The sequence below is a fragment of the Bos mutus genome, chromosome 17 (assembly GCF_027580195.1).
Source record: "Bos mutus isolate GX-2022 chromosome 17, NWIPB_WYAK_1.1, whole genome shotgun sequence".
Lineage (NCBI taxonomy): Eukaryota > Metazoa > Chordata > Mammalia > Artiodactyla > Bovidae > Bos > Bos mutus.
The window spans coordinates 34,235,304-34,253,341 of record NC_091633.1 but is presented as its reverse complement, the minus strand read 5'-3'; the positions used below and the strand labels follow the sequence as shown (position 1 = coordinate 34,253,341).

The following is an 18,038-nucleotide window of genomic DNA, read 5'->3' as shown; positions in this document are numbered from 1 at the left end:
CTGGGCCTTTTACTCTAACCCATTGACCTGTGTGTCCGTTTTTGTGCCAGTACCTTACCAACTTGATTACTGTAGTTTTGTAGTATAGTTTGAAGTCAAGGAGTATGATTTCTCCAGCTTAGTTTTTTCTCGTGATAGTTTTGGCTCTTTAGGGTCTCTTGTACTTTCCAAGTAAATTTTAAAATCATTTGTTCTAGTTCTGCAAGAAACACCATTGGTATTTTGATATGACTTACATTCAATCTGTAGATTCCTTTGGATTGTTTTAACAGCATTAATTGTTCTAACACATGAACATGGTGCATCTTTCCAACTGTATGTGTCATCTTCAGTTTCTTTCACTGATATCGTAAATTTTTCTGACAGTTCTTTTACCTACTTATGTAGTTTCATTAATAGGTATTTTATTCTTTTTGATGCAATTGTAAATGAAATTGTTTCCTTAAATTCTATTTCTTAGTGTATAGAAATGAACAGATTTCTCTGTAGTTTTTTGGTGGTATCTTTAAGATTTTCTATATATTATATCATGATATCTGCAAACATTTTTACTTCTTTCAATTTTGGACTGTTTTTATTTCTTTTTTTCCTCTAATTGCTGTGACTAGGACTTCCACTATTACATTGCTTATTGTGGATATAGATGATTTTACTATTTTTATCTTTGACCATTCTATCAGCTTTGTGCATAAATGACTTAATACATGGTAAATGCCATTTATACTTTTACTGTATATTTGCCTTTACCAATGAACTTTTTCATTTAATCATTTTAATTTTATAAGTCGTGGCTTTTTTTTTTTTTTTCCCAAGTGAAGAAGTTCCTTTTACATTTCTTATGAAGCTGGTTTGGTAGTGCTGAACTCTCTAATTTTTTGCTCATAAGCTTTTAACCTGTCTTTTAAATCTGAATGACAGCCTTGTTTGGTAGTTTTGTCTTGGTTATAGGGTTTTCTGTTTCATCATTTTAAATACATCATTCCACTCTTTTGGTTTCTATGTTTTTTCTGAAAAGTCATCCTTATGGGAATTCCTTTGTATGCTACTTGTTGCTTTTCCTTTGCTACTTTTAATATTCTCTATTTTTAATTTTTGCCATTTCAGTTATAATGTTTCTTGCTCCATTTCTCTTTGGGTTGATTCTAAACTGGATTCTCTGCACTTCCTGGACTTGGATATCTATTTCCTTTCCCAGGTTAAGGAGGTTTTCAGCTATTATGTCTTCAACTATGTTCTCAGCCTCTTTCTATATTCTTCTTCTGTCTATATATAGTCTATATTCTATATATTCTGTCGGTCTATATTCTCTTCTGATACTATTTCAGAGGTCTCTTAAGCAGTCCTCCTTTTTTCCTTTTCTCTTTCTTTTCTTCTGTTCAGCCTCAGTGATTTTCACTGCTCTGTTTTTCAGCTCATTCATCTGTTCCTTTGTATCATTTATCCTGCTTTTATTCTTTCTAGAGTGTTTTTCATTTCAACTTTTGTATTCTTCATTTCTTTTTGGTTGTTCTTTATACTGTCTCTTTGTTAAAAACTTCCAACTTTTCATTCTCTGCATCTATTCTTTTTCCTAGTTCTTTGATTATTTTTACAGTCACTATCCTGAACTCTTTATTGGGTAGGCTGCCTATATCCACTTCACTTAGTCCTTCCTCTGTTGTTTTATTTTGTTCCTTTTTGGGGAACATATTCCTCTGACACTTTATTTTTCCTGATTTGCTATATTTATTTTTATCTATTTGGTAGGTTGGTTATAATTCCAAGCCTTGGAGAAATGCATTTTCTTAGATGTGTTCTATACATCCTGGCAGCACACTTTCTTCTTGTTCCCAGAGCTGTATGCTCTACAGTTACTTCTTTAAGAGTTCTGTGGTTTTTCTGGTTGGTGGGATAACTATGTGGGCAGTCTGGTAGAATTAGTTGACCACTTGTCCAGTTGGTTGCTATGTCCTGACTTATGTGAAGATTGCCAGTGGCTGGTTGTCAACATGAGGTCACAAACTTGCAGAATGCCAAGGACCCAAGGGCTAGTGATGGGTTACTGGTGGGTAGAGACTAGTCCAGGAGACCCCAGGGCTCTTGGGATCTGATTAAAGGGCCCAGGGGTCCTAGAACTGATGTTGGATCACTGGCAAATGGTGTTTCCTCCTGATAATATTGGCCTGGGGTTTCTTGAAGGAAGTCTTAAGGCAGCTTGATGGCCAGAAGGTGAGACAATTAGTTTCTTGGCCTGAGGCATCCCAGAAATGGTGACTACAAATCACTGGATCAGGTCCAGACTGAGTCCTGGGTTAATACATTAGAGGAAGTATTCCAAAATAACACTTGCATCACCAGTGTCCACAAGGTAGAAGGAGCTCCCCAAAATGGCTTCCACTAATGGCAAACTACTTCAGTATTCTTGCCCTGAGAACGCCATGAACAGTATGAAAAGGCAAAATGATAGGATACTGAAAGAGAAACTCCCCAAGTCAGTAGGTGCCCAATATGCTACTGGAGATCAGTGGAGAAATAACTCCAGAAAGAATGAAGGCATGGAGCCAAAGCAAAAAGAATACTCAGCTGTGGATATTACTGGTGATAGAAGCAAGGTCCGCTGCTGTAAAGAGCAATATTGCATAGGAACCTGGAATGTCAGGTCCATGAATCAAGGCAAATTGGAAGTGGTCAAACAGGAGATGGCAAGAGTGAATGTCGACATTCTAGAAATCAGTGAACTGAAATGGACTGGAATGGGTAAATTTAACTCAGATGACCATTATATCTACTACTGCAGGCAGGAATCCCTCAGAAGAAAAGGAGTAGCCATCATGGTCAACCAAAGAGTCTGAAATGCAGTACTTGGATGCAATCTCAAAAACAAAAGAATGATCTCTGTTCATTTCCAAGGCAAACCATTCAATATCACAGTAATCCAAGTCTATGCCCCAACCAGTAACGCTGAAGAAGCTGAAGTTGAACGTTTATATGAAGACCTACAAGACCTTTTAGAACTAACACTCAAAAAAGATGTCCTTTTCATTACTGGTGACTGGAATGCAAAAGTAGGAAGTTAAAAAACACCTGGAATAACAGGCAAATTTGGCCTTGGAATACGGAATGAAGCAGGGCAAAGATTAATAGAGTTTTGCCAAGAAAATGCACTGGTCATAACAAACACCCTCTTCCAACAACACAAGAGAAGACTCTATACATGGACATCACCAGATGGTCAACACTGAAATCAGATTGATTATATTCTTTGCAGCCAAAGATGGAGAAGCTCTATAAGTCAGCAAAAACAAGACCAGGAGTTGACTATGGCTCAGCCCATGAACTCCTTATTGCCAGATTCATACTGAAATTGAAGAAAGTAGGGAAAACCACTAGACCATTCAGGTAAGACCTAAATCAAATCCCTTATGATTATACAGTGGAAGTGAGAAATAGATGTAAGGGCCTAGATCTGATAGATAGAGTGCCTGATGAACTATGGAATGAGGTTTGTGACATTGTACAGGAGACAGGGATCAAGAACATCCCCATGAAAAAGAAATGCAAAAAAGCAAAATGGCTGTCTGGGGAGGCCTTAAAAATAGCTGTGAAAAGAAGAGAAGTGAAAAGCAAAGGAGAAAAGGAAAGATATAAGCATCTGAATGCAGAGTTCCAAAGAATAGCAAGAAGAGATAAGAAAGCCTTCTTCAGCAATCAATGCAAAGAAATAGAGGAAAACAACAGAATGGGAAAGACTAGAGATCTCTTCAAGAAACTCAGAGATACCAAAGGAACATTTCATGCAAAGATAGGCTCGATAAAGGACAGAAATGGTATGGACCTAACAGAAGCAGAAGATATTAAGAAGAGATGGCAAGAATACACAGAAGAACTGTACAAAAAAAGATCTTCACGACCCAGATAATCACGATGGTGTGATCACTGACCTAGAGCCAGACATCCTGGAATGTGAAGTCCAGTGGGCCTTAGAAAGCATCACTACGAACAAAGCTAGTGGAGGTGATGGAATTCCAGTTGAACTATTCCAAATCCTGAAAGATGATGCTGTGAAAGTGCTGTACTCAATATGCCAGCAAATTTGGAAAACTCAGCAGTGGCCACAGGACTGGAAAAGGTCAGTTTTCATTCCAATCCCAAAGAAAGGCAATGCCAAAGAATGCTCAAACTACCGCACTATTGCACTCATCTCACACGCTAGTAAAGTAATGCTCAAAATACTCCAAGCCAGGCTTCAGCAATACATGAACCTTGAACTTCCTGATGTTCAAGCTGGTTTTAGAAAAGGCAGAGGAACCAGAGATCAAATTGCCAACATCTGCTGGATCATGGAAAAAGCAAGAGAGTTCCAGAAAAACATCTATTTATGCTTTATTGACTATGCCAAAGCCTTTGACTGTGTGGATCACAATAAACTGTGGAAAATTCTGAAAGAGATGGGAATGCCAGACCACCTGATCTGCCTCTTGAGAAACCTCTATGCAGGTCAGGAAGAAACAGTTAGAACTGGACATGGGACAACAGACTGGTTCCAAATAGGAAAAGGAGTACGTCAAGGCTGTATACTGTCACCCTGCTTATTTAACTTTTATGCAGAGTACATCATGAGAAATGCTGGACTGGAAGAAACACAAGCTGGAATCAAGATTGCCAGCAGAAATATCAATAACCTCAGATATGCAGATGACACCACCCTTAATACAGAAAGTGAAGAGGAACTAAAAAGCCTCTTGATGAAAGTGAAAGTGGAGAGTGAAAAAGTTGGCTTAAAGTTCAACATTCAGAAAACGAAGATTATGGCATCTGGTACCATCACTTCATGGGAAATAGACGGGGAAACAGTGGAAACAGTTTAGACTTTATTTTTCTAGGCTCCAAAATCACTGCAGATTGTGACTGCAGCCATGAAATTCAAAGATGCTTACTCCTTGGAATGAAAGTTATGACCAACCTAGATAGCATATTCAAAAGCAGAGACATTACTTTGCCAACAAAGGTTCATCTAGTCAAGGCTATGGTTTTTCCTTTGGTCATGTATGGATGTGAGAGTTGGACTGTGAAGAAGGCTGAGCGCCGAAGAATTGATGCTTTTGAACTGTGGTGTTTTAGAAGACTCTTGAGAGTCCCTTGGACTGCAAGGAGATCCAAGCAGTCCATTCTGAAGGAGATCAGCCCTGGGATTTCTTTGGAAGGAATGATGTTAAAGCTGAAACCTTTGGCCACCTCATGCAAAGAGTTGATTCATTGGAAAAGACTCTTATGCCGGGAGAGATTGGGGGCAAGAGGCGAAGGGGATGACAGAGGATGAGATAGCTGGATGGCATCACTGATTCAATGGACTTGAGTCTCAGTGAACTCCGGGAGTTGGTGATGGACACGGAGGCCTGGAGTGCTGCGATTCATGGGGTGGCAAAGAGCAGGACAGGATTGAGAGACTGATCTCATCTAATCTGAATGTCTATGTCCCCAGGGTAAGCTGCAGTCACTTCCTGCCTCTCCAGGAGAATCTTCAGCATCAGCAGGTTGGTCTGACCTAAGCATCTATCAAATTATGGCTTCTTCCCTGCTCTAGAGCCAGAGCATATGAGATTTTGTAGGTGTCACTCAAAAGTGACATCACTATTTCCTCTCACACTCTGGAAGTCCCCAAACTAAGCCCCAGTGGCCTTTGCAACCAAAAGCTCCAGGGATTCATCTTCCTGTTACAGTATTCCCATGCTACAGAGCCCACATGGGTCTTGGACCTCTTGCTCCTTTGGGTCAACCTCTGTAGTATGATTGTTCTCCTCTTTGTGTGCAGTCCACTTGAAGGCATTGGACTTGATCATATTGCAACTCTGTCCCTCCTACCCATCTTATTGTGATTTATTTTTTAATAGCTTTAGTTGTGAAAGATCTTTTCTAGTAGGTCTGGTCTTTCTTCATTGATGGCTGTTTTCCAAATAATTGTGAATTTGATATGCTTATAGGAGAGAGGAGCTCAGGGTCTTTCTACTATTCCATCTTGCCAACTATTAATTGAATTTCATATTTAAGAATTAATAATCACAGAGTTAATAATTTCAGCATAAAATTTAAACCAGCCCTCTTTTGGAAGCAATCTATCCAACAAATTACAACATAAAAATAATGATTCCTATTTCTCTCACTGCATTCCCACTATGGAAATGCATTCAGACTCAAGAAACAGAGCAATTTATGTAGTTGAATTTGCAGGGAGAAGGTGTAACAATGCCTAAAGCCATAATTTGTAACAGCATACTGAAAAATATTCATCAACCACAGATGGAGCTCAAATTATCTGCAGTACAAAACTGGGAATACCTGTAAGTTAGAGGTAGTTTAGAAGGTAATAAAGGCAGTTGACAGATTCTTCACCAAATGTTCCTTCTGGAGACCTGTCTACTACCTTCAAAGGGAAAATCATCCTATTGCTAGATTTGGCATGTTGCTTTAGAGACAGCCTTCTGGTGTATTTGCTTGTACTGATAGTAATTTAAAAGTGACCACACGTTTTCCAGAGCAATATAGGTTTGCTTACAATGCTATTTATTATCCAATATAGATTTTCCTTTTTTCTCTAAGTGCTAAAAGAGAATAAAAGTCCATGGATAAAAAATGTGTTCACTTTTTGTTGGTTTACATTGAAGAGTTTTTTGTTTGGAAAATATGCTAAAACCCATTTACAGATTTAAACTGAAAGTAATATAAGCCTAATAAATCACTTTTAAAGTATAATTATTACATATCAATGAAAAATTAATTTTAAAATAATAAGTTCTTGCCTACTAACCAAAGCTCTAGCCAGGAGATACTGGTAAAAATGATAAAGAGGTGATTATATTTATTCTACTTTTTCATAACCATAACAGTATGGGTTATGTATTCATCTCAAATCTTTAGAAAACTTATGGTGAATTTCAAGCAGATTAACATATATATATATATATATAAATATATAAATGAATATGCAGTTGACTCTAAAATAACTTAGGTTTGAAATGCACGGGTCCACTGATATGCGATTTTTCAAAATCATAAGTGCTACAGTACCACACAATCTGTAGTGGTTTGTATACATGTATGTGGTACCACAGATGCAGAGGAATTGCATATATGAAGGGCTGACTATAAGTTATACACACAGATTTTCAACTGTGAGGAGGGTCAGTTCCTCTAACCTCTACATGACTCTTGAACAAGAGTCAACCATATTAAATGAACCAATTAATAAATACATGAAATACAGATAGATGGTCTCAAAGAATGAGAACAAAAGATAAGTGAAAAACAAGAGATTACATATCCTTAAGACTATCTTAAAAAAAAAATAGATCTCTAAGTGTGATCACTGGAACAATAGTGTAAGTACCAATTGGAAAACTGCTAGGAATGCAAATTCTTGGGATCCTCATCAAACCTGCTGAATCTAGAACTCCAAGTTTGTGAATCTATAAACTGTGTTTTAACATGTGTTCAGGGGTTTGTGGTGCATGGTAAAGCTTAAGAAGCATTTTCCTAAGATCACCATCTGTGGATCCTAATATTCCTTATATGAAGTAGAATTCCTGATTCCTCATGAAAATCCTGTCTTTGCAGAAACTTTAAATCTCCATTTTCCTCTATCACATCTTTGTGCCTTTCTGACATCAGTCATCATGCTTGTATCCAACTCATTAACAGCTGAATATCCCTAATAAATTACCTACAGACATGAAGCTTGATCTCACTTTATACCCACAGCCACACTAAGGTCAAGTGGGCTTTTAGTGCTGCTTCAAGATCTTATATCTTAACCCAGACAATTCACTCTTCTATTCGCCTAGACCATCCCATGCCTTCTCTTCATTCCACTCCAGATCTCTTCTCTTAATCTCATTCAAATTGGATAATCATGCTTCCTATTTATGGGGAAAACAGAAAATATCAGAATAGTATTTGCACTTGAGAGACCATAATTTTTAACAACTTGCATCCTGCTCATTTACTCTGCTGTCTCTACTGTTCCAGTGAAAGTTCTAGGTGTGCCTCTATTAAGGAAGGAGTCACATCTCTTATCTCATCAAGGACAGAAGAACTAAAAAAAAAAAAAGCAACCCTTTCTTGCATCATTTTATTTTCCTCTTTACAGAGCATTTTATAAGCATATAAACACCTTTTTTTTTCCCATTAAACAAATCCTCTCTTCACCCATAAGATTTGTTACTACTTCCTCAAATCTTTTCTCTCTTTTCTGCTCCAGTCACATTATCTCTTTTTTTTTTTCTAATTTTATTTTATTTTTAAAATTTACACAATTGTATTAGTTTTGCCAAATATCAAAATGAATCTGCCACAGGTATACATGCGTTCCCCATCCCGAACCCTCCTCCTCCTCCTCCCTCCCCATACCATCCCTCTGGGCCGTCCCAGTGCACCAGCCCCAAGCATCCAGCATCGTGCATCGAACCTGGACTGGCAACTCGTTTCCTACATGATATTTTACATGTTTCATTGCCATTCTCCCAAATCTTCCCACCCTCTCCCTCTCCCAGAGTCCATAAGACTGTTCTATACATCAGTGTCTCTTTTTGCTGTCTCGTATACACGGGTTATTGTTACCATCTTTCTAAATTCCATATATATGTGTTAGTATACTGTATTTATGTTTTTCCTTCTGGCTTACTTCACTCTGTATAATAGGCTCCAGTTTCATCCACCTCATTAGAACTGATTCAAATGTATTCTTTTTAATGGCTGAGTAATACTCCATTGTGTATATGTACCACAGCTTTCTTATCCATTCATCTGCTGATGGACATCTAGGTTGCTTCCATGTCTTGGCTATTATAAACAGTGCTGCGATGAACATTGGGGTACACGTGTCTCTTTCCCTTCTGGTTTCCTCAGTGTGTATGCCCAGCAGTGGGGTTGCTGGATCATAACGCAGTTCTATTTCCAGTTTTTTAAGGAATCTCCACATTATCTCTTTCATCGTTCCTCAAGTACTCCAGGGATGTGCCTGTGTGCTAAGCCACTTCACTTGTGCCTGACTCTTTGCAACTCTATGGACCATAGCGTGCCAGTCTCCTCTGTCCATGGGATTCTCCAGGTCAGAATACTGGAGTGGAACTTCAGATTGCAGTCAGAGAAGGCAGGAGCTGATTTGGACAAAGCTTCTCCGCTGACCTGACAAGACCCAGCTGCTGGCTCGGCCCCAGCTCTGGCCTCAGCTGTGACCCTACGAGGCGATGGCTAAGGTGTCAGTATTGAACACGGTGGTGCTGGAAAATCTGAGCCTTTTCCACAGCCCTTTCTGGTTGAGACATCAGCTTAGAGTGCAATGAGGCCCTGGCAGACTACCTGGAGTGGAAGAACGTTTATATTGGCTCAGCTGAGAGTGAATTTGATCAAATCCTAGACTCTGCTGGTTGGCCCTGTCCCGGCAGGGAGACACATGTTCATCTTTCAGGCAGATGCCCCCAACCCATCCCTCATCCTTGAGTCTGATAGCCTGGGAGTGACCATGGTCCTCATCACCTGCAGCTACCACAGATAGGAGTTCATCCGAGTCAGCTACAGCGTTGACAGTGGGTACCTTAGCAGCTAGCTGTGCGAGAACCCACCCCTGAAGTCACACTTCTCTCAGCTCCAGTGGAACATCTTGGCCTCAGATCCCCTGGTGAACTGCTTCTACATCAACTGGGACAACAACACAGACAGGTTGGAAGCCATAGAGAACCAGGACCCTGCCCTGGGCTGCTGTCTCCCCCTCAGCGGCACAGGTACCAAGGGCTTGGGTCTCCCTCGCTGCATAATGGGCCTCCTCCCTCAGAATTCCATGGACTTCATCTAGCTGTTGGACTCCAGGCCCTACCTGGGCCCAGCTTGGACCACAGCCAGTCTCCTGGCACATCTGGAGGGGACAGCCGGGCCTCCTGGAGAGTCTCTGGGAGGCCATGTGGAGGACTTTGGGGCCATGAGCTATCCAGACCAGTCAAAACTTGGCCCCCAGGAAGGAAGGGGCTTCTGGTCTCTTCTAGCCCTGGCCCAGAGGATCATCTCCCCTCTACTGCCCAGCCATGAAAGAAGCAAGTACTCAGTTCTTAATTCTTTCTGTCTTGTGTCCTTTCTGTCTTCCACACACACTATAAACCCCATCTGTGGGCCATTGTGCCACCATCATCCAAGGAGTGCCATTAACCCCAAACTCTTCTAACAGACCACCCAGGCCTGCCTTAAGGCTTTCTTGGTTAATACACACACACTATAAACCCCATCTGTGGGCCATTGTGCCACCATCATCCAAGGAGTGCCATTAACCCCAAACTCTTCTAACAGACCACCCAGGCCTGCCTTAAGGCTTTCTTGGTTAATACATGGCAAGGCATTGACCCTGTTGGGCCAAAGTTTCTGACATTCACTTCCCTTCCCAACCATCTGAGCAGATCCACCCAGCTTTCTGGAGTCCCAGGCCAAGAGTCTTGGTAGAAGATGGACTCAGACACAATTTCTCATCCTTTTGCTGGGTGATTTTTAGGTCTTTTCAATTCAGTAGCCCTCTGGAAAACCCTATTCCCATAAAGGTGGTCTGCAGGATGCTGAGAAAAGATGGTTGACTCTCCTTTGGGTCACAACCACCTCCCAACTGGATCTGGCGTTCCCTGGAGGCTGCCCCTTGGAAACAATGGCACTTTGAAGGGGCCTGCTGTTATCAGTCTGTCTCAATATTGGTGTCAGGACCTCTCTGCTTCTGGCTGTGTTGATCTGAGCTCTGCCAAAACCTCCTGTACTCAGGTCACAGTGCAGACCAGGGAAACAGTAGGGACCCTGAAAACCTTCCTCCCCTGCCATGCTCCCCACCCACATGCCCATCCCCTCACTGCTATGTGGATGCTGTTGTGATTGTAGTTTGTATATTAAAGTGTTTTTATATTAAGTGTTTGAAAGTGAAAGTGAGTTGCTCAATAGTGTCCAACTATTTGAGACCCCATGGATTGTAGCCTACCCAGCTCCTCAGTCCATGGGATTTTCCAGTCAAAAATACTGGAGTGGGTTGCCATTTCCTTCTTCAATAAAATGTTTGGTTGGTCTAAAAATAAAAAGCACTTCAACTAAACTCTTCTCTGCTTTAAAAAAAAAAAAAAAAAAATACTGGAGTGGGTTACCATGCCCTCCTCCTAAGAATCTTTTCTCTGAGCAGTGTTCTTTGCCTGGAATTTTCTTTCCCCAAACATTTGCTTGGTTGACTCTCTCATCTCTTCAAGGAAGGCTTACTTTATCTGTTAGAACTACTAGAATAAACCTATTTAATAGTGTACCATCATTCTGAGTGCTAGTACTCCTGAATCTCTTATTTTTATAAATTTTCCTTGATTCTACAGCATGTAGCAGAAATAGATGCTTTTCTGGAACTCTCTACCTTTTTCCATGATCCAGTGGATGTTGGCAATTTGATCTCTGCTTCCTCTGCCTTTTCTAAAACTAGCTTGAACATCTGGAAGTTCATGGTTCATGTATTGCTGAAGCCTGGCTTGGAGAATTTTGAAAATTACTTTACTAGTGTAAGATGAGTGTAATTGTGCAGTAGTTTGAACACTCTTTGGCATTACCTTTCTTTGGAATTGGAATGAAAACTGACCTGTTTTAGTCCTGTGGCCACTACTGAGTTTTCCAAATTTGCTGGCATATTGAGTGCAGCACTTTCACAGCATCATATTTTAGAATTTGAAATAGCTGAACTGGAATTCCATTGCCTCCATTAGCTTTGTTCATAGTGATGCTTCCTAAGGCCTACCTGACTTCACATTCCAGGATATCTGGCTGCAGGTGAGTGGGAGTGATCACACCTTCGTGATTATCTAGGTTGTGAAAATCTTTTTTGTACGATTCTTCTGTATATTCTTGGCATCTCTTCTTAATATCTTCTGCTTCTGTTAGGTCCATACCATTTCTGTCCCTTATTGAGCCCATTTTGCATGAAATGTTCCCTTGGTATCACTAATTTTCTTGAAGAGATATCTAGTCTTTCCCATTCTACTGTTTTCCTCCATTTCTTTCCATTGATTGCTGAGGAAGGCTTTCTTATCTCTCCTTGCTATTTTTTGGAACTCTGCATTCAAATAGGTGTGTATCTTTCCTTTTCTCCTTTACTTTTTGCTTCTCTTCTTTTCACAGCTATTTGTAAGGCTTCCTCAGACAGCCATTTTGCTTTTTTGCATTTCTTTTACTTGAGGATGATCTTGCTCCCTGTCTCCTATAGAAGTCACAAACCTCCATCCATAGTTCATGAGGCACTCTGTCCATCAGATCTAGTCCCTTAATTATTTTTCTCTATTTAAATCTATTTCCCCTAAATATGTTTCCAACATCTGCTGGATCATTGAAAAAGCAAGAGAGTTCCAGAAAAACATCTATTTCTGCTTTATTGACTATGCCAAAGCCTTCGACTGTATGGATCACAATACACTGTGGAAAATTCTGAAAGAGATGGGAATACCAGACTACCTGACCTGCCTCTTGAGAAACCTGTATACAGGTCAGGAAACAACAGTTAGAATTGGACATGGAACAACAGACTGGTTCCAAATAGGAAAAGGAGTATGTCAAGGCTGTATACTGTCACCCTGCTTATTTATCTTATATTCAGAGTACATCATTAGAAACGCTGGGTTGGAGGAAGCACAAGCTGGAATCAAGATTGCCGGGAAAAATATCAATAACCTCAGATATGCAGATGACACCACCCTTATGGCAGAAAGTGAAGAAGAACTAAAGAGCCTCTTGATGAAAGTGAAAGAAGAGAGTGAAAAAGTTGTCTTAAAGCTCAACATTCGGAAATCTAAAATCATGGCATCTGGTCCCATTACTTCATGGCAAATAGATGGGGAAACAGTGGAGACAGTGGCTGACTTTATTTTTCTGGGTTCCAAAATCACTGCGGATGGTGATTGAAGTCATGAAATTAAAAGATGCTTGCTCCTTGAAGGAAAGTTATGACCAACCTAGACAGCATATTAAAAAGCAGAGACATTACTTTATCAACAAAGGTCCATCTAGTCAAGGCTATGGTTTTTCCAGTGGTCATGTATGGATGTGAGAGTTGGACTATAAAGAATGCTGAGCACCGAAGAATTGATGCTTTTGAACTGTGGTGTTGGAGAATACTCTTGAGAGTCCCTTGGACTGCAAGGAGATCCAACCAGTCCATCCTAAAGGAAATAAGTCCTGGGTGTTCATTGGAGGGGCTGATGTTGAAGCTGAAACTCTAATACTTTGGCCACCTGATAAGGAGAGCTGACTCATGTGAAAAGATCCTGATGCTGGGAAAGATTGAGGGCAGGAGGAGAAGAGGACAACAGAGGATGTGATGGTTGGAAGACATCACCGACACAATGGACATGGGTTTGGGTGAACTCTGGGAGTTGGTGATGGGCAGGGAGGCCTGGGGTGCTGTGGTTCATGGGGTCGCAAAGAGTCGGACACCACCGAACAACTGAACTGAAGTGAACTGAACAGCATGTAGCATGTTCTAAAACTAAGCAACTTGCTGCTGCTGTTGCTAAGTCGCTTCAGTTGTGTCCGACTTTGTGCGACCCATAGACGGCAGCCCACCAGGCTCCCCCGTCCCTGGGATTCTCCAGGCAAGAACACTGGAGTGGGTTGCCATTTCCTTCTCCAGTGCATGGAAGTGAAAAGTGAAAGTGAAGTCGCTCAGTTGTGTCTGACTCTCAGCGACCCCATGGACTGCAGCCTACCAGGCTCCTCCATCCATGGGATTTTCCAGGCAAGAGTACCGGAGTGGGGTGCCATTGCCTTCTCTGAAGAAACTTACTCATCTATTATTCTATTAAAATATAAAATATAAGATCTGAGGTAGAAAAATCTGTTTTACTACTTAGCTATCTCATATCTTGAATAAGACTGAACTTTGCATGTTAAGTATTTGTTGAATAAATTCAGGTAAATAAATAAAATACACTAATATCAAGATTTTTTGTTTAATATTTAACATTAACATAAAATGGAGACCCTGGAGAACTTTGAATTGAAACATATATTTTATGAATGAGAATGTTATGTAAGGGGAAGTAATGGGGATTTATTGCTTTTACAATATGATATGGTGGTTCATCATCTCTTGGAAAATTTGCTCAAACCCAGCTTTCAGTTCAGTTCAGTGACTCAGTCATGTCTGACTCTTTGCAACCCCATGGACTGTAGCATGCCAGGCTTCCCTGTCCATCACCAACTCCCAGGGCTTACTCAAACTTTTGTCCACTGAGTTGGTAATGTCATCCAACCATCTCATCCTCTGTCATCCCCATCTCCTCCCACATTCAATCTTTCCAGCATCAGGGTTTTTTCCAAGAATTCAGTTCTTTGCACCAGGTGGCCAAAGTATTGGAGCTTCACCTTCAGCATCAGTCCTTCCAAAGAATATTCAGGACTGATTTCCCTTAGGATTGACTTGCTGAATCTCCTTGCAGTCCAAGGGACTCTCAAGAGTCTTCTCCAACACGACAGTTCAAAAGCATCAATTCTTTAGTGCTCAGCTTTCTTTATAGTCTAACTCTCACATCCATACATGACTATTGGAAAAACCATAGCCTTGACTAGACCGACCTTTGTTGGCAAAGTAATGTCTCTCCTTTTTAATATGCTTTCTAGGTTGGTCATAGCTTTTCTTCTAAGGAGAAAGCATCTTTGAATTTCATGGCTACAGTCACCATCTACAGTGATTTTGGAGCCCAAAAAATTAGAGTCTCTCACAGTTTCCATTGTTTCCCCATCAATTTGCCATGAGGTGATTTAACCGGATTCCATGGTCTTAGATTTCTGAATGTTGAGTTTTAAGCCAACATTTTCACTCTCCTCTTTCACTTTCATCAAGAGGCTCTTTAGTTCTTCTTAACTTTCTGCCATAAGGGTGGTATCACCTGCATATCTGAGGTCGTTGATATTTCTCCTAGCAATCTTGATTCCAGCTTGTACTTCATTCAGTTCAGCATTTCTCATAATGTACTCTGCATGTAAGTTAAATAAGTAGAGTGACAATATACAGCATTGACATGCTTCTTTCCCAATTTGGTACCAGTCTGTTGTTCCATGTCTAGTTCTGTTTCTTCCTCACATGCATACAGATTTATGGTCACTGGGTCAATGTATTGTACTTTATTTTTATTGGACTGTTTTCATTTTGCTTATGGGTGCATATGTATATGTGTATATTTTACTATTTTAATTACTATTTGCCTAATTTTGTAACAGCCATTTGTCTGGGATTCATCTTTAGTTTCTCATTTTTGGTTGTTTTAATCTTACTTACTGCCATAATAAACCATTTGTGGAACCTTCATTCCTGACCAGAGATAAAGCCCTGAGCCTTTGAAGTGGAAGAACTGACCCCAAGATCCTAAACTACCAGAGAACTTACCAAGGGAGTATCAAACAGTAAGAACACACACAAAGGAAACCACTTGAATACAAGACCTGGTATCACCCAACCACCAGTAGCAACCTGTGCAGGATGCCTCATCTACACCACAAAAAAACAAAAATACAAACCCAATCATCAGCAGACAGGATTACCACCTCATTCAGCCTTGCTCATCAGAGGAAAAAATAAAACAAACAAACAAACACAAAAGCTCAGAACAAATCTCACCCAATACAAAGCTTACACAAACCACTGGACCAAACTTAGGAGGGTAGAAACCAAAAGGAAGAAAGAATTCAATATTGAAGGCTGGGAAAAGGAGACCTAAAACACAATAAGTTTAAAAAAAAAAAAAAAAAAACTGAAAAGACAGTTAAATACTACATGAATGAAGCAACACACTAGAAACACAGAAGTCCAAATAAATGAAGAAGAAATAGGCAAACTACCTGAAAAAGAATTCAGAATAATGATAGCAAATATGATCAAAAGCCTTGAAAAAAGAATAGAGAAAATGCAAGAATCAATTAATATGGACCTAGAAGAATTAAAGAATAAACATACAGAGACAAACAACACAATTACTGAAATTAAAAATAACCTAGAAGGAGTCAATAGCAGAATATCTGAAGCAGAAGAATGAATCAGTGAACTGGAAGATAAAAAGGTGGAAATAACTTCTGAAGAGCAGAATAAAGGAAAAAGAATGAAAAGAACAGAGAATAGTCTCATAGACCTCTCAGATAATATCAAATGCACCAATACTTTAATTACAGGACTCCAGGAAGAAAAAGAGAAAAAGAAAGGGTATGAGAAAAATTTTGAAGAGATTATGGTTGAAAATTTCCCCAACATGGAAAATGAACTAGTTAATCAAGTCTAAATCCCATACAGGATAAACCCAAAGATAAACATGACAAGACACATACTAATCAAACTAACAAAGACTAAATACTAAGAAAGAATATTAAAAGCAGCAAGGGAGAAGCAACAAGTAACATACAAGGGAAGCCCCATATGTTTAACAGCTGAACTTTCAGCAGAAGCTCTTCAGGCCAGAAGGGAATGGCAAAATATATTTAAAGGGGAAAATCTACAACCAAAATTACTGTACCCAGCAAGAATCTCATTCAAAATTAATGGGGAAATAAAAAGATTTCAGAGAAGCAAAAGTTAAGACAATTCAGTACTACTAAACCAGCTTTACAACAAATGTTAAAGGGACTTATATAGTCAAGAAATACAAGTGAAGAAAAAGATCTACAAAGTCAACCCTAAACAATTAAGAAAATGGCAATAGGAACATATACATCATTAATTAATTTAAATGTAAATGAATTAAATGTTCCAACCAAAAAACACAGACCAGCTGAATGAATACAAAAACAAGACCCATATATATATACTGTCTACAAGAAACTCACTACAGACCTAAAGACACATGTAGAATGAAAGTGAAAGGATGGAAAATTTTATTCCATGCAACTGGGAAGCAAAAGAAAGCTGGAGTAGCAATTCTTATATCAGACAAAACAGACCTTTAAATGAAGAAGATTACAAGAGATAAGGAAGGATGCTACATAATGATCAAGGGATCAATCCAAGAATAAGACATAACAATAGTAAATATCTATGCACCCAACATAGGAGCACCTAAATACATGACAAACACTAACAGATGTAAAAGGAGAAATTGACAGTAACACAATAATAGTAGGAGACTTTAACACCCCACCCACACCAAAAGACAGATCATCAAAACAGAAAATTAATAAAGAAACACAAGTCTTAAATGATACATTGGATGAGATGGATCTCACTGATATCTTCAGGACATTCCATCCAAATGCAGAAGAATACACCTTCTTCTCAAGTGCACATGGAATAGTCTCCAGGATTACATCTTGGATCACAATCAAACTTCAATAAATTTAAGAAAACTGAAATCATATCAAGCATCTTCTCTGACCACAAGATATCAATTACAAGGGAAAAAAAACTGTAAAAAAAAAAAAAACTACAAACAGATGGAAATTAAACAATATGTTTTTAAATATATTTAAATGACCAACAATATGTTTCTAAATAATCAACAGGATACTGAAGAAATAAAAAGGGAAATCAAAAAATTTCTAGAAACAAATGACAATGAAAACACAAGTCAAAACCTATGGTATGCAGCAAAAGCAGTTCTAAGAGGGAAGTTTATAGCAATACAATCCTACCTCAAGAAACAAGAAAAACATTGAATAGACAACCTAGATCAGATCAGATCAGTCGCTCAGTCGTGTCTGACTCTTTGCGACCCCATGAATCACAGCACACCAGGCCTCCCTGTCCATCACCAACTCCCAGAGTTCACTGAGACTCACGTCCATCGAGTCAATGATGCCATCCAGCCATCTCATCCTCTGTCGTCCGCTTCTTCTCCTGCCCCCAATCCCTCCCAGCATCAGTCTTTTCCAATGAGTCAACTCTTCGCATCAGGTGGCCAAAGGACTGGAGTTTCAGCTTTAGTATCATTCCTTCCAAAGAAATCCCAGGGCTGATCTCCTTCAGAATGGACTGGTTGGATCTCCTTGCAATCCAAGGGACTCTCAAGAGTCTTCTCCAACACCACAGTTCAAAA

At 39.6% G+C, this 18,038-nt stretch overlaps 1 pseudogene; it reads left to right on the top strand.

Moving 5' to 3' along the window:
* Positions 1-9,221: 9,221 nt before the first annotated feature.
* On the top strand, positions 9,222-9,826 carry LOC102279065 (histone chaperone ASF1B pseudogene; annotated as a pseudogene).
* Positions 9,827-18,038: the final 8,212 nt, after the last annotated feature.